At 46.1% G+C, this 16345-nt stretch overlaps 1 protein-coding gene across 4 annotated transcripts in view; it reads right to left on the bottom strand.

The window, feature by feature from the left end:
• Window positions 1-12944, bottom strand: part of bcl2l12 (BCL2 like 12) — a 59317-nt gene extending 46373 nt beyond the window's left edge. For 2 of the 4 annotated variants that reach the window (XR_011887698.1, XM_072271508.1), the window contains exons 1-2: window positions 12728-12944; window positions 12327-12443 (exon numbers count right to left, since the gene is read on the bottom strand). The gene's annotated coding sequence lies outside the window, so the exon portion shown is untranslated. Of the gene's footprint in view, window positions 1-12326; window positions 12492-12727 lie in introns of those variants that run through there. The other 2 variants (XM_072271510.1, XM_072271509.1) reach the window with 2 other exon arrangements.
• Between the last annotated feature and the right edge of the window lie 3401 nt (window positions 12945-16345).

Below are 16345 nucleotides of genomic sequence, written 5' to 3'. Positions count from 1 at the left end.
GGCCCAGTATCTAAGAAAGGTTGTGCTGACATTGGAGAGGGTTCAAAGGAGGTTCACCAAATGATTGCAGGAATGAAAGGGTTACCAGGAGGACATATTGATAGCTCTGGGCCTGCACTCACTGGAATTAGAAGAATGAGCAAGGTAGGAAGATTTCATTGAAACCTATCAAATGTTGGAAGTTCTCAATAGTGTGGATGTTTTCTGTGGTGGGGGCGTCTAAGACCAGAGAGCACAGCCTCAGAATAAAGGGACGTCCATTTAGAAAGGAGAGGAGGAGGAATTTCTTTAGCTGGAGAGTGGTGTATCTGTGGATTTTGTTGCCACAGGCCAAGTCACTGGGTATATTTAAGGCAGAGGTTGATAAGATTCTTATCAGCATGAAGGGATACAGGGAGAAGGCAGGAGATTGGGGCTGAGAGGGAAAATGAATCAGCCATGATGAAATGGCGGAGCAGACTCAATGGGCCGAATGGCCTGATTCTGCCCCTATATCTTATGGTCTTTGGAACGTGGGAGGAAACTGGAGCACCCGGAAGAAATCCACACATTCTACAGGGAGGACGTATAAACTTCTTAGAGAAGTCACTGGGACTGAACTCTGTACTCCAATGCCCCGAGCTGTAATAGTGTCACGTTACCATGACGATCATTACACATTGCTTCCAGTGCATGTCCAAACTCAGTAAGTTTATAATGTAACTCCATCAAGTTTCTGCCTCTTCATTCCAAAGTATATATTTTTAAATTCTCCATATAAAATACAGAACATTCAAAATATTTTTGTATTATTTCTTCATTTAACATGAACATATCTAGTTTTGATCCATTTATAAAAAAGTTAAAGTTCATGAGGTTATGAAGTAAATTTTAACCCAATTTGTGTGTAGAATGTCTCTCTGATCTCTGCTGCTCTCCAACTCCTCCACCATGTGCCTATCACTTGTCATCTTACATAGAACATAGAATAGTACAGCACAGTACAGGCCCTTCGGCCCACAATGTTGTGCCGACCCTTAAACCCTGCCTCCCATATAACCCCCCACCTTAAATTCCTCCATATACCTGTCTAGTAGTCTCTTAAACTTCACTAGTGTATCTGCCTCCACCACTGACTCAGGCAGTGCATTCCACGCACCAACCAATCTCTGAGTAAAAAACCTTCCTCTAATATCTCCCTTGAACTTCCCAACTCTTACCTTAAAGCCATGTCCTCTTGTATTGAGCAGCGGTGCCCTGGGGAAGAGGTGCTGGCTGTCCACTCTATCTATTCCTCTTAATATCTTGTACACCTCTATCATGTCTCCTCTCATCCTCCTTCTCTCCAAAGAGTAAAGCCCTAGCTCCCTTAATCTCTGATCATAATCCATACTTTCTAAACCAGGCAGCATCCTGGTAAATCTCCTCTGTACCCTTTCCAATGCTTCCACATCCTTCTTATAGTGAGGTGACCAGAACTGGACACAGTACTCCAAGTGTGGCCTAACCAGAGCTTTATAGAGCTGCTAGAGTCATCCTGTTCTTCTTGCTCTCCTACCACCTTTTTACTCTGGCTTCTTCCCCCTTCCCTTCCAGTCTTGAAGGAGGACTGGAAAGAGTCAAATAATGGTGCACTTGATAGGTTGGCACAGGCTCAGTAGGCCAAAAGGACTGCTCCCTTTGTCCCTGCTGTAATGAGGGACATGCCTGTGCTATCACAGAATACTACAGTATCGTACAGGCCCTTTAACCCACGATGTTTAACGGTTCAATGGCTCCATTTAATATCAGAGAATGTATACAGTATGCAACCTGAAATTCTTATTCTCTGCAGACATCCATAAAAGAGAAAACCACCAAACGATGAATGACGGAAAAAAAAATCAGAAGAACCCCAAAGCCTCCTGCCCCCGCCCACCCAATCTGACCTTTAACCACCTCTAAGATCAATCTAACCCTTTCCTCCTACATAGCCCTCCATTTTTCTATCATCCATAAGAGATTAAGTGCCCCTCATGTATCTATCTGTGTTGCTGCCACAAAACAACAAGTTTCACTTCAAAAAATACTAGAAATTGTGCAGGTGCTGGAAATCCAGAGCAACACACACAAAATGCTGGAGGAACTCAGCAGGTCAGGCAGCATCTATGGAGAGGAATAAAGAGTCGAGGTTTCAGGCTGAGACATTTCTTCAGAACTTCACAGAAATTTCACTTCATAATCGGTTAGTGATAATAAACACGATGAAATAATCTGAATCTGACTCTGAAACATAAGATCATATGACATAGGAGCAAAGTTAGGCCATTCAGCCCATTGAGTCTGTTCCACCATTCCATCATGGCTGATCTTGGATCCCACTCAACCCCATACACCTGCCTTCTCGCCATATCCTTTGATGCCTTGACCGATCAGGAAACGATCAGCTTCTGCCTTAAATCTACCCATAGACTTGGCCTCCACCATAGTCTGGCAGAGCATTCCTCAGAATCACCACTCTTTGGCTAAAAAAAATTCCTCCCTACCTCTGTACTAAAAGGTTACCCCTCAGTTTTGAGGCTGTGCCCCCTAGTTCTGGATACCCCACCCTAGGGAACATCCTCTCCACAGCCACCCTATCTAGTCTGTTCAACATTCAGTAGGTTTCACTGGGATCCCCATGGATTCTTCTAAATTCCAGTGAGTACAGGCCCAAAGTTGCCAACCACTCCTCATATGTTAATCCCTTTATTCCTGGAACCATTCTCGTGAACTTCCTCTGGATTCTGTCCAATGAGAACACACCCTTTCTGAGATGTGGAGTGTTGACAATACTCCGCGCGGCCTGACTAGTGTCTTATAAAGGCTCAGCGTTATCTCCTTGCTTTTGTATTCGATCCCCCTTGAAATGAATGCCAACATTACATTTGCCTTCTTTACCACAGACTCAACCTGTATATTAAGCTTTTGGGAGTCTTGCACGAAGACTCCCAGGTCCCTCTGCCCCTCTGATGTTTGAACCTTCTCCCCATTTAGATAATAGTCCGCACTATTGTTCTTTTTATCAAAATGCATTATCATACATTTCCCAACATGATAATATAGAAAACAAATCTGAATTACTGCAAGTATATTAAATAGTTAATTTAAAATTAGTGCAAAAATAGAAATAAGAAAGTAGTGAGGTAGTGTTCATGGGTTCAATGTCCATTTAGAAATTAGCTGGCAGTGGGAAAGAAGCTGTTCCTGAATCACTGAGTGTGTGCCTTTAGGCTCTTTCACCTCCTACCTGACGGTAACAATGAGAAGAGGGCATGTCCTGGGTGGGAGGTCCTTAATGATGGTCGAGGCACAGAAGGAGTCATGGTCTGCACTGCAACCAAGGAAGACCCCAGTTTGTGACGACTACTCGTACCACAGGACCCGGACTTCCGAGGTCAAGAGAGTCGAACTGTCCCAGTGCACTGGGTTTTCCCACTTTAAAAATTCTCCCGCACAGGTCTCCTGACATTGTTGGATATGACGGAGAAGCAACCGTAATGACGTAACATTGTTATGTTCATGCCCAAGTCAACAATACTCAGGGGAATCTCAGAACTTCAAACCCGCCTCCACACAGTAACACCCTCCTCCCTCCAGGCATCCAGCTCAGGGCTTGCTCAACAAGGTGAATCAGCCTCGGAGAAACTCCCTGTTGCTTAATAAGGCAAAGCTCCTGGAAACCTACCTGCAATTTTTTGGAGTTTCCCCAGCAGGCTGGCATCTGACTCACTCATCATGGGAACACGAGCCTGGAGACCACAGCGTGAGCTGGATGGACAGCTGGACCCGTGGTGGCTTTCTGGCCGCAGAGTGCTTGGATATTGTTTGCTGCCTTTAAACTCACCGAATCTATCAGGGAACTCTACTACAGGAGGCCACTAAGCTGTGCCGGTGCGTGGCCGCACAGTAACTGCAATGTTCCTGCGCACATAGCCTTCATTGCTGTGCAGCAGGAATTGGACGCAGCTACGAAAGGTTTACGAAAGGTGAAAGATCTTCTTTGTTGTACTCTATTCACTATATCCTTCAATTGATAGATAAAATGAAAAGTATAAGTTTTTTCAGTTTCCATTCTAAATATTCAAAGTTTGCATATTACAAAAAAAACATTTAAAGTGTTGTAAACACAAAATACTCTGCAGACGCTGGGGTCAAAGCAACACTCACAACACGCTGGAGGAACTCAGCAGGTCGGACAGCATCCGTGGAAACGAACCATCAACGTTTCCGGCTGGAACCCTTCGTCAGGACTAAAGAGGGAAGGGGCAGAGGCTCTATAAAGAGGATGGTGGGAGGGTGGGAAGGAGAAGGCTGGTAGGTTCCAGTTGAAAAACCAGTAAGGGGAAAGATAAAGGGGTGGGGGACTTCACTTGTGAGTCTGTTGGGGTCATCTATTGCATCCGGTGCTCCCGGTGTGGCCTCCCTTACATCGGTGAAACCCGACGCAGATTGGGGGACCGCTTCATCGAGCACCTCCACTCCATCCGCCACAACAGACAGGATCTCCCAGTAGCCACCCACTTCAACTCTGCTTCCCATTCCCGTTCAGATATGTCCATACATGGCCTCCTCTACTGCCATGATGAGGCTAAACTCAGGTTGGAGGAGCAACACTTCATATACCATCTAGGTAGTCTCCAGCCCCTTGGTATGAACATAGAATTCTCCAACTTCCGGTAATTCCTTCCCCCTCCCTTCCTCTATCCCTATGTCACTCTGCCCCCTCCCCCAGCTGCCTATCACCTCTCTCATGACTCCGCCTCCTTCTACTCTCCATTGTGTTTTCCTCTATTCCTTCTTCACCTTTCCTGCCTATCACCCCCTGCCTCCCCTCCCCCACCCCTTTATCTTTCCCCTTACTGGTTTTTCACCTGGAACCTACCAGCCTTCTCCTTCCCACCCTCCCCCCACCTTCTTTATAGGGCCTCTGCCCCCTCCCTCCTCAGTCCTGACGAAGGGTTCCAGCCGGAAACGTCGACCGATCTTTTCCACGGATGCTGCCCGACCTGCTGAGTTCCTCCAGCGTGTTGTGAGTGTTGCTTTGACCCCAGCGCCTGCAGAGTATTTTGTGTTTACAACACTTTAATGGTTTTCAGCCCGTGTAAAAATTTCCTGCTCAGCTGTTGCAGGCATTCCCTGGGTAACCAACAACTGACCTTCCGGACACCCTGATCGAACAAGCATTTGGGCAATCGGTGGGCAGGATAGGAGCGAATCTGCTGGCTTCTGCTGGGCTGCAGCCACCTCCTGCCGGGTGGGAAATGAGGCATTTCCGCGTGCCTCCTCTCTGCAAACCCTCTCCTGAGCGTAGCCCAGCAGAGCTGGAGCACTGAGCAGATTCGCTCACCGGGTCGGTGAAACGGGTTGGCGGCCGCTCCTCCCGTGACCGCTCACTGTTCCCGTGACCTTGCACTATTCTGATTCACTCCAGTTACTAACTTCCCCCGGGATTGGGACCCTGCTCTAACCTGGGGAACACCTCCACCAAGTAACATATATAACAAACGTACTGCGTTTGGGCAACTTTCAACAGTCTAGAAGGTCTGCTCGACCGTCACTGAAGTCTCATGGTTGGTGGACTATCTGAGCTCTACTTTAACTCGCGAAACAAAAGATTTGGCAGACACCATTACTTTTCCTCAAGCCTCATTCATGCATTTTGGTCCACTGCACACATTGTCCACGGCAGCACAACCCTATTCCAGAAGAGAAAAGAAAGTCTCGGTACGTGAAGCTTCTCTGCTTTCACCTTCACGGCAGAAGCACATCACGGTAGAAAGGTCATGAAGGACTCCCTCCCCTGCTCACCACCACCATCCAGCTCAGGCTCTCTTCTCACTGCTGCCATGAGGAAGGAGGTACAGGAGCCTCAGTTCCCACACCACCAGGTTCAGGAACAGTAAGTACCCTTTAACCATCACCCTCCTGAACCAGTGTGGATCACCTCACTCACCTCAACACAACCTATGGACTCACTTTCAAGGACTCTAGAACTCACGTTCTCAGTATTATTTATTAATTTTTTTTGTATTTGCACAGTTTGTCAACAAACTGACACAAGAACCTTGGTTGCTACTCTGTCATTGTGTGTCACTTTCTATTGGTTTTATTGTATTTCTTTGCTCGAGTAAGAATGCCTGCAAGAAAATAAATCCCAGAGTAGTGACTGGTGAGATATACGTACTTTGAAAATGACTTTATTTGAACTTTGAAACTATGATGCCTTGAGCTTTCCAAGACACACCTCTGAACTGCAAGGACTGTGAAAATTCCCAGTGCTCCAATAAAGTAGCATCACAGCCCTCACTGGGGATTAGACCTGCACCGCACGAAATTCATCAGTTCTGGGGAGGGAGAGTCTAGGGCCAAACAGCACAGCCTCAGCGTACAACAGAGATGAGGAGGAATTTCTTCAGCCAGACGGTGGTAAACTTGTGGAATTGATTGCCACAAACAGCTGTGCAAGCCAAGTCATTGAGTATATTTAAAGCAGAGGTTCTTGATTAATTAGGCTGTCAAAGGTTACAGAAAGGAGAATGGAGCTGAGGGGGATAATAAATCAGCCATGATGGAATAGCGAAGCAGGCTTGACGGGCCAAATGGCCTAATTCTGTTCCTATGGCTATGCTGACCATCCATGAATCCTTCATTTGTCTCACTTTATTCTTCTTAGATTCCCATTAACTCCTCCAGAGTTAAACTAGTGTTTATCTTCTTGCTGCCCATTACGCCAGTGGCACTTAGGGAGGCAATGAAAGTCCTCCATCTCTGGTGGTGTTCAGTGGTTTTCTTTCAGATTTCATCCCTGTCAGTCATGCAAGTCCCGGGTAGAGACTCAGGAATACCATCGTACTCAGATGTAGAAGGGTTCTTCATTGCGGTTTCTGTAACAGTTTTTTTGTCCAGTTGGGGTTATTAGCCCTGAGCTGAACCCCCGAACCTGGAGGATCGGTGGACCTCTCTTAGTCTGGCCTCTACCCTTTGACCTGTTTGGCATGGGTGACCCTACCAAGAGCCAAAGCATAAAGCCCTGACTCCAGCCAGCATAGCTCTCCGGGTCATTGAGGCACACAAGCCTCCAAACTCTACGACAAGTTTGTCTCCCCAGTTCTGATGAAGCACTCCTGACCTTAAACGTTAACTTTTTCTCTTTCCAGTCACCGTCTAATCTGAGACTTTCCAGGACTTTGTTTCTATTTTAGATTTCCTGTGCCTACAGTTTTCCTTTTCCATTATTTTGTGCTGTCTCTACACCATTGACTATACTCATACTACAGCCCAACTTGTCCTACTGATCAAGATGCCATGTAAGCTAGACCCATGAGTTTATGTTTGACCCATATCCCCCTATTCCTATTCATATACCTGTCCAGAGGGGTGTATAGGGTGTCCAGGGAGGGGCAACAACTCTGGTGAAGGGGCTTGTTGTGCCCATTCCAGGCCAGCTCACTCACCTTTGGTCCCCACCAGACACTCAGCTCTCACCCATAGCTCCAAGTATCACTTTGCAAGTGATAGTGGCCACATCTATAAACCAGACGAGGGTATCCGGCAGCCTTAAACCCCGGTGAAACAGGGTCATGCCTGTCCCAGCACGCGAAGTCAGCACTGGGGGACGGGGCAGATGAGATCTATGGTGAGATCCAAAGGCCAGGAAGGTGGTTCTACAACGCTCCAGGGGGAGTGAAGGGCATGACAAGGCACAGAAGACATCATGGTCGTCCCATTGTAACCAAGGGTGACCCAAGTTTGTGATGCTTGTTCGTACCACTAGACCCAGAGTTCTGAGGTCGAGAGAGCAGAAATGCCCCAGTTTAAGACTTTTTCACTTTAAGAACTCTCTTGCACAGGTCTCCTGTCATCGTTGGACAAGATGGACAACCACTACCTTGATGTACTGATGCCTATTAAATGTTGTTATGGTAAACACTTAAACCACAACTACTTGCTCTGGCTGCTCCTTCCAGGTATTCACCATCCTCTGCATGAAGACGCCCCTTTTAACTCTTTCCCTGTCACCTTAAACCTATACCCTTCTCTACAGAAGAGAGAACTGTATTAAAGAGGGGGACCAATTAGTTCAGCACCTCCACTCAATCCGCCAAAAGCGGGACTTTATGGTGGCCTAATATTTTATTACAATTCCTGTTCTGACATGTCGGTCCACGGCCTCCTCATGTGCCAAGATGAGGCCACCCTCAGGGTGGAGGAGCAACACCTTGTGTTTAGTCAGTGTAGCCTCCAACATTATGGCATGAATATTGACCTCCTTCTGGTCAAAAAAATTTGCCCCCCCTTCCCCATTCCGGCCTTTTACCCATTCTCACCTGGCTATCACCTCCCCTTCGGTCTTCTCCTCCTTTCCTCTATCCTCGATCAGATTTCTTCTTCTCCAGTCCTCGACCTTTCCCACCCACCCGGCTTCATCTATCACTTTTGAGCTGTCCTCCCTCCCCCCCACCCCCCACCAACTTTTATATTCTGGCATCTTCCCCCTTCCTTTCCAGCCCTCAAGAAGTATCTCGGCCCAAAACGTCGCCTATTTATTCATTTCCACGGATGCTGCCTGACCTGCAGAGTTCCTCCAGCGTTTTGTGGGTGCATCTCTCATTACTGTTTCACTTTCTCTGGAGGGAAAGACTGTACGTTCATCTTGTCTACATCCCTCATGATTTTATAAACTGCTATAGACACTCCTTATGATAATACGCTCAACGTTACTCCTCAATCTCCTACACTCCAGGGAACAAAATCCTAGCCTGCTCTAGTTCTCCCTGTAACTCAGACCCTTGAGCCCTGGCAACGTCCTAGTTAAATCTTCTTGGTGAACTGTGCACTTCGACCAGAAGATACAGGAGCAGAATTAGGCCATTCAGCCCATCAAATCTACTTTACCTGATTATGACTGATATATTTTCCCTCTCAATCGCATTCGTCTATGATGTGCTTACTAATTAAGAACCCATCAACCGCCGCTTTAAATATACCCAACAACTTGGCCTCCACAGCTGTCTGTGGCAATGAATTCCACAGATTCACCACCCTCTGGTTAAAAAAAATTCCTCCTCACCTCTATTCTAAAGGGATATCCTTCTATTCTGAGGCTGTGCCCTCTGGTCCTAGACTCTCCCACTAGAGGAAACATCCTTCGCATCCACTCTATCCAGGTCTTTCAAAATTTGGTAGGTTTCCATGAGATCCCCACCATTCTTCTAAACTCCAGTGAGTACAGACCCATCAAATGTTCCTAATACATTAACCCTTTCATTGCCAGGATAATCCTTGTAACCCTCCTCTGATCTTCTCCAATGCCAGAACATACTTGCTCAGATACATTTTATTTATTGTTTTGAGGTACAGAACAGTAACATGGCCTCCTGGCCCAATAAGTCTATGCCACCCAGTTACATCCCCATGACCAATTAACCCACTAATCCGTACATCAGTAGAATGTGGAAGGAATTTGGAGCACCTGGCAGAAAGCTAGGGAGAACGTACAAACTCCTTACAGACTGCAGCGGGAATTGAACAAAGGTCACTGGCGCTGTACAGCGTTACGCTAACTGCTATGCTACCATGCCACCCCTGACTTATAGGGAAGGGTTGAATAGATTAAGACTTAAGAGTAGGGAAATGAGGGGAGATTTGATAGAGGTATACAAAACTATCAGGAGGTAGAGACAGAGTGAAAGCTTGCATGCTTTTTCCACTGAGGTTGGGCGAGGCTAGATTTAGGGTGAAATGCGAAGTATTTAAGGGAAATTTGATGGGTAAGTTCATTTAGAGGGTGGTGCGAGTGTGGAACGAGCGGGTGCCCAAAACCAGGGTCCAATTGTGGTCTAACCAATGCCTTCTCATCAACTCTGCAGCCTCCTAGCAAACAAGGTCTGCCAACCATTTCCTTTAGTCAGGCGATGCATGTGTCCAACATGTAACTCTTGAAACTTTCTAGGAGTTCTGGGTTAAGACATGTCTTTGGTATTTGGCACAATCTCTTCCTTCATCCATGGTTTCACCGCACGACTGAACTTGTGAACCAGCAGTATGTTGACGTCCACAGTGCCAATGTGACCCCACCTGTCAAGGACCGCGTGGTGGCTACCCATGCAGCAGCCTCCCCAAAGTCACGCTCAGGCATTGTCCATTAAGGGAATGCACCCTAAAATCCCAATTATGTGCATCTTGGATCAGCCTCTGAGGACCCACCAATAGACAACCCCATGGAGGAACATCAACAGCTGGATCACCTTCACCTTTCTATGTACAGTCAAGAGTCACAACACACTGCAGCACAAAACCAGGCCCTTCAGCCCATCTAGTTCCTGCCAGGCTGGTCCTCCGCCGAGTCGTAGCTACCTGCAGATGGGCCATAGCTCTTCCCTCCCCGCTCATGCCTGTACCTATCCAAACTTCTCCTCAATGTTACAATTGACCTCGCCTCTACCACTTCTGCTGGCAGCTTGTTAGACACCCTGAGTGAAGATACCCCTCAGATTTACCTTAAAATTTCACATTTCACCCTCAACCTAGTCTCACAAACCTGAGGGGAAAAGACTGCAAACATTCACCCTGTCCATACCTTTCAAGCTTTGTATTCCTCTATAAAATTCCCCCTCATTCTCCTGTGCTACAAGGGAAAAAGTCCCAACCTATTCAACCGTTTCCTTTAACTCGGGTCACGCCCTAGCAATATCCTTGTAAATTTTCCCCGAACCCTTTCAAATATTTTTCCTGTAGGTAGGTGACCAGAACTGTACACAATACTCCAAATTCAGCTTCACCAACTTCTTATACAACTTCAACATAAGCTGTGCTGTTGCATTATACTGCCCCCAACCCTCCAAAGACTCTGACCACCAAAGTTCCCCCTATTTTTTTTTCACTTTTACAGTTGTGCAGACCAACCATTACTCTAAGCAAGAATTTATTATATTTTTAAAAAAACACAGCTTGAAAACCGCGTGGTACCTGAATGAAACATACAAAATAAAATCCCAGCTGCGCGGCAACAAAGGCTATGTGCGTGGGAGCATTTCAGTCACGCGTGGCTGCGCACCCGCGCAGCTTAGAGCTTAAGGATGTACAGTGGACAGCATTCTAACTAGCTGCATCACTGTCTGGTAGTATGGGGGTGAGGGGGCTACCGCACAGGATCGAAATAAGCTGCAGAGAGTTGTAAAATTAGTCAGCTCCATCATGGGTACCAGCCTTCATAGTATCCAGGACACCTTTATGGAGGGGTGCCTCAGGAAGGAGGCATTCATTACTAAGGACCCCCCCCCCCCCCACCCTCAACCTGGGACATGCCCTGTTCTCATTGCTACCATCAGGGAGGAGTCTGAAGGCACACACTCAGCGATTCAGGAACAGCTTCTTCCCCTCTGTGATCTGATTTCTGAATGGGCATTTAACCCATGAATACAACCTAACTGCATTTTATTTCTGTTTTAGCACTAATTTTAATTAAACTATTAATATACATATATTCTTACTGCAAGTCAGTTTCTTTTTCTCTATTATTATGCATTGCATTGAACTGCTGCCACAAAACGAATGTATGCTGGTGATATTAAATCTGAATCTGAGCAGTGCAGATGCTCTGACCACTTCCTGTGTTGTGGAGCTCACTGACCCGTCCTGTAATCCACTGCCCACCGTCACTACTGATCGTTCTACAGAATGGTGCCCCGGACAGCACCATTACCATGCTATCCCTTCCAAGGTGGTGGTGGTGGTGGTGGTGGTGGTGGGGCAGGCTAAGACTAGGGCACCCAAAGGCGGGGGGGGGGGTGGTGGAAGACTAGGGCACCCAAAGGCGGGGGGGGGGGGGGGGGTGGAAGACTAGGGCACCCAAAGGTGGGGGGGGGTGGAAGACTAGGGCACCCAAAGGTGGGGGGGTGGAAGACTAGGGCACCCAAAGGCGGGGGGGGGGGGGGGGAGACTAGGGCACCCAAAGGCGGGGGGGGGGGGGAGACTAGGGCACCCAAAGGCGGGGGGGGGGGGTGGAAGACTAGGGGACCCAAAGGCGGGGGGGGGGTGGAAGACTAGGGCACCCAAAGGCGGGGGGGGGAAGTGGAAGACTAGGGCACCCGAAGGCGGAGGGGGGAGTGGAAGACTAGGGCACCCAAAGGCGGGGGAGGAGAGAATGATAGAGAAGCAGGCGGGGGGAGGGAAGCAAAAGATGGGATAGCGCGAATGTGGGGCGGTGAGAAGGAGAGACAGCCGAAACTTCTTTTGAGCGGTACAGAAAGACAAAGTCAGGAGGTACTCGGATCGCTGCCGGCACCGTGGACCAAGCAGCGGGTCCGATCCCTCATCAAACTCACCCGAGGGTCCGGAGCGGAGGTTTCAGCAGCCACCGAAACTCACCGCCAACTTCGCGACTAGTTACAATGATACCCCGACCGCGCATGCGCCGAATCCACGACTCGCCTCCTCACTTCCTAATTGTAAAGGGGTAAAATTAGCCGATTAATGTCCGCCGACCAAAATAAGCAAACTGTGAGAATCCGGCTAGTCTCATCCCCACCCTGGTTTGAACACTTAGTCCCGCTGTTTAGGACAGTGTGTATTGCTCAGTTACGAACCCAGACGGATCCCAGTGGGCAAGACCTTTCAAAGTAAACACAATTAAAACACAATCTGGCAGAGAGAGCGTTATCAATTAAGCAAGACTGTTGTAAAAAAAAACTAACGTCCTTCCAGGAAGGAAAACTGCTGTATTTACCTGCGCTGGTTTCTGTGAAACTCCACACCCAAGCACCGTGATCGGTACTGAGTCAATCTGTGAAGTGACCGGCCGCGCTACTCGGCAACTACACTACCTCCCCCTACGAACGGTGCCCACATCCTGTAAGCGGGCCGAAATAAACAGAAATTTCCTCGACAAGAAGAGGAGAAAAACCCAAAATGCAGCTGGCGGAAGAAGGGAAAAAAGCCGGTGTATGCTGTCTAGCCGGTGCAGGAATTTCCATTGTGCCCAGGCGGATATGACAATAAACCAACCTCAGTCTGAAGCATCGGATCAGAGGGACAGTTAGTCACACTAAGTTCTTCAACCACTGGACCCGTTAACACCCATTTACACTTGACATCTGTTCCATAGATACCTCCTGACTTGCTGAATTCCTCCGGCACTTTGTGTGCGTTGCTATGGATGTCCAGCATCGGCAGCCTTGCTCGTGTTTCTGATTCACTGCCCTTTTACACCACTTTTTCCGTTAATTATCGTCTAACTTTTAAAACATCTTTAGTTTGTGCGTGTGGACACTCGTGAGTCTAAGAGAGTACAAGCGCCCAGTGGCCACTTTATTAGGTTCGCCTGTACACCTGCTCGTTCATGCAAATATCTAATCAGCCAATCACGCGGCAGCGACTCGGTGGGTTAAAGCATGCAGACATGGTCAAGAGGTTCAGTTGCATTATTTCGTACACAAAGTAGTCATACTTTATTGATCCCAGGGGAAATTGGTTTTCGTTACAGTTGCACCATAAACAATAAATAGTAATAAAATCATAAATAGTTAAATAATATGTAAATTACGCCAGGAAATAAGTCCAGGACCAGCCTATTGGCTCAGGGTGTCTGACCCTCCAAGGGAGGAGTCGTAAAGTTTGATGGCCACAGGCAGGAATGACTTCCTATGATGCTCAGTGTTGCATCTCGGTGGAGTGAGTCTCTGGCTGAATGTACTCCTGTGCCCCACCAGTCCATTATGTAGTGGATGGGAGACATTGTCCAAGATGGCATGCAACTTGGACAGCATCCTCTTTTCAGACAGCACCGTCAGAGAGTCCAGTTCCATCCCCACAACATCACTGGCCTTACAAATGAATTTGTCGATTCTGTTGGTGTCTGCTACCCTCAGCCTGCTGCCCCAGCACACAACAGCAAACATGATAGCACTGGCCACCACAGACTTGGTGTTATATGTCTCCTTCTTATGGGTCCCTGCACATAGAGGTGTTGAGGGGAATGAGTGTTTAGCTGTTGAAAGTTTTACCATGGATATAGACCTTTCACTTAGCAAATCAGAAGCTAAGAGGTTTGTGGATTGAAGGATTAAGGGGTTACAACAAGACTTGTGGGATAAGGGGAGACACCTTTACAGAGTTGATCATCTCCATCATGGTCACTTACCTCCGTAGTATCCAGGACGTCTTCAAGAAGCGATGCCTCAGAAAAGTGGCATCCATCATTAAGGACCCCCATCACCCAGGACATGTCCTCATCTCATTGCTACTATCAGGGAGGATGTACAGGGGGCTGAAGGCAGATAGTCAACGATTCAGGAACAGCTTCCTCCCCTCTGCCATCCAATTTCTGAATGGACATTGAACCCATGAACACTACCTCACTACTTTTTAAAATTTATTTCTGTTTTTTGAACTATGTATTTGAACTTAGCTATTTAAAATGCATGCATATATAATTACTGTAATTCGTTATTTTCTATATCCATCATGTATTGCCTTGTACTGCAGACAACTAATTTTACAACATATGCCAGTGTATTAAATCTGATTCTGATATTGACTCAACTTAGAATTATTCCTTATATCTGGTTGGAAAACATCACACTGGGGTGCATAGGTTCTGTCATCATTATGAAACAGTTGAACGCATTCTGTTACAGTGTGAAGCATATAAGGTTGAAAAAAATCAAATGCAAACTTCATTAAAATCTTTGGGGGTTGACAGCTTTCATTTAAAAACTTTGATAAGTTAAGGGAGTAACTTCAATTTAATTCACAGTATTCTCTTTCATTACTTATAATCTATAGGGCTTTTTGGGGTAATTTAGCTTTCATTTGAAAAGAGAAGTAGTAAGGGTTTTTTCCCCCCTGTTCTATATTCTACACCACATTCCAGTCCAGTTGGTGGTGGTAATGCACCTTTAAGTTAGACTGTTGATGAGGATGAGGACAAGGAATTGTTGTTCAGACCAAACATCAGAATGTGATCGAAGTGACTTTTACCATGGAGTGATTGCTGGTGCCAGACAGGGTGATTTGAGTATCTCAGAAACTGCTGATCTCCTAGGATTTTCATGCATAACAGTCTCTGAAGTCACAGAGAATGGTGTGAAAAGCAAAAAAAAAACATCCAGTGAGTGGCAGTTCTGCAGGAGAAAATGTCCTGATAATGAGAGAGGTCAGAGGAGAACGGCCAGACTGGTTCAAGCTGACAGGAAGGCGACATTGACTCAAATAACCACACGTTACAACAGTGATGTGCAGAAGAGCATCTCTGAACACACTACACATGCAACCTTGAGCGGACGGGTTACAGCAGCAGAAAATCATGAACAAAGGTTCAAAGGTTCACCTTATTATCCAAGTGTACAACTCTGAAATTCTTCTTCTCCCAATAGTCATGAAACCAAGAAAGAAAACAACTACAGCACAATCATCAACCTCCAAATTCCCCCTTCCCATACAAAAAATGAACAAAAACGGAACAAGTACATTGCCCCCCGCACAAATCTCCCAACCCCCACACACACAAAAAATGAGAAAGATCGGGCGAAGAACACAGAATATAAAAAAACTATTTCCATTTTTAAAATCTTTTTTATTAATTATTAGTAAAGATCCACAAAAAATACATTAAGGTAATCAAGTCAACATGTCAATATGTACAACGAAGAATTGAATTACCAAACAACTGATTAACAAAGCTAAACAATATATCAATAATAATAAGAAAAAAAGCGTTAAGAATATTTTTAAGGAAAAAAGAAGGGAAAAAAAAGGACTCCTACTAACTAAGACAAAAAAAAAACCCTGCTAAGAAAAAAAAACGGAAAAAAAAACCATTGGGAGCACAACCCCGGAGCTATACGCCATACAAGCTTCCATAAAAGAAACACATCAATCCGCCAACTCAAATCCATTTAAACAAGAATCAGAAGGAAACCATCTTAATTAACTCAAATCAGATGATAGTAGCAGGTAAATGAACCCCACCTTTTCTCAAAGTCAAATCGAGGATCAAAAGTTCGACTTCTGATTTTCTCCAAACTAAGACATAACATCACCTGAGAGAACCATTGCATCAAAGTGGGAGCAGAGGCATCTTTCCATTTCAATAAAATAGCCCTTCTGGCCAATAATGTGACAAATGCAATTACATGTTCTGATATAGAAATACCATGAATATATTGAGGAATTATACCGAATGAAACTGTCAATTTATTAGGTTGTAAATTAATTTTTAAAGCTTTAGAAATTGTAGAGAAAATATAAGACTGAAAAAAGAAGTCTGTGGTCCAAGTCCATATCCAAAATGCAGAAAACCTGGGTAACGTATTCTGGGCAGAACAGCAAGCTCTCCCCTCTCAGA

Source organism: Mobula birostris, chromosome 11 (genome assembly GCF_030028105.1).
Source record: "Mobula birostris isolate sMobBir1 chromosome 11, sMobBir1.hap1, whole genome shotgun sequence".
NCBI classification, from domain to species: Eukaryota; Metazoa; Chordata; class Chondrichthyes; order Myliobatiformes; family Myliobatidae; genus Mobula; species Mobula birostris.
The sequence above is the reverse complement of the archived record's forward strand: the minus strand, read 5'-3'. Positions and strand labels throughout refer to the sequence as shown.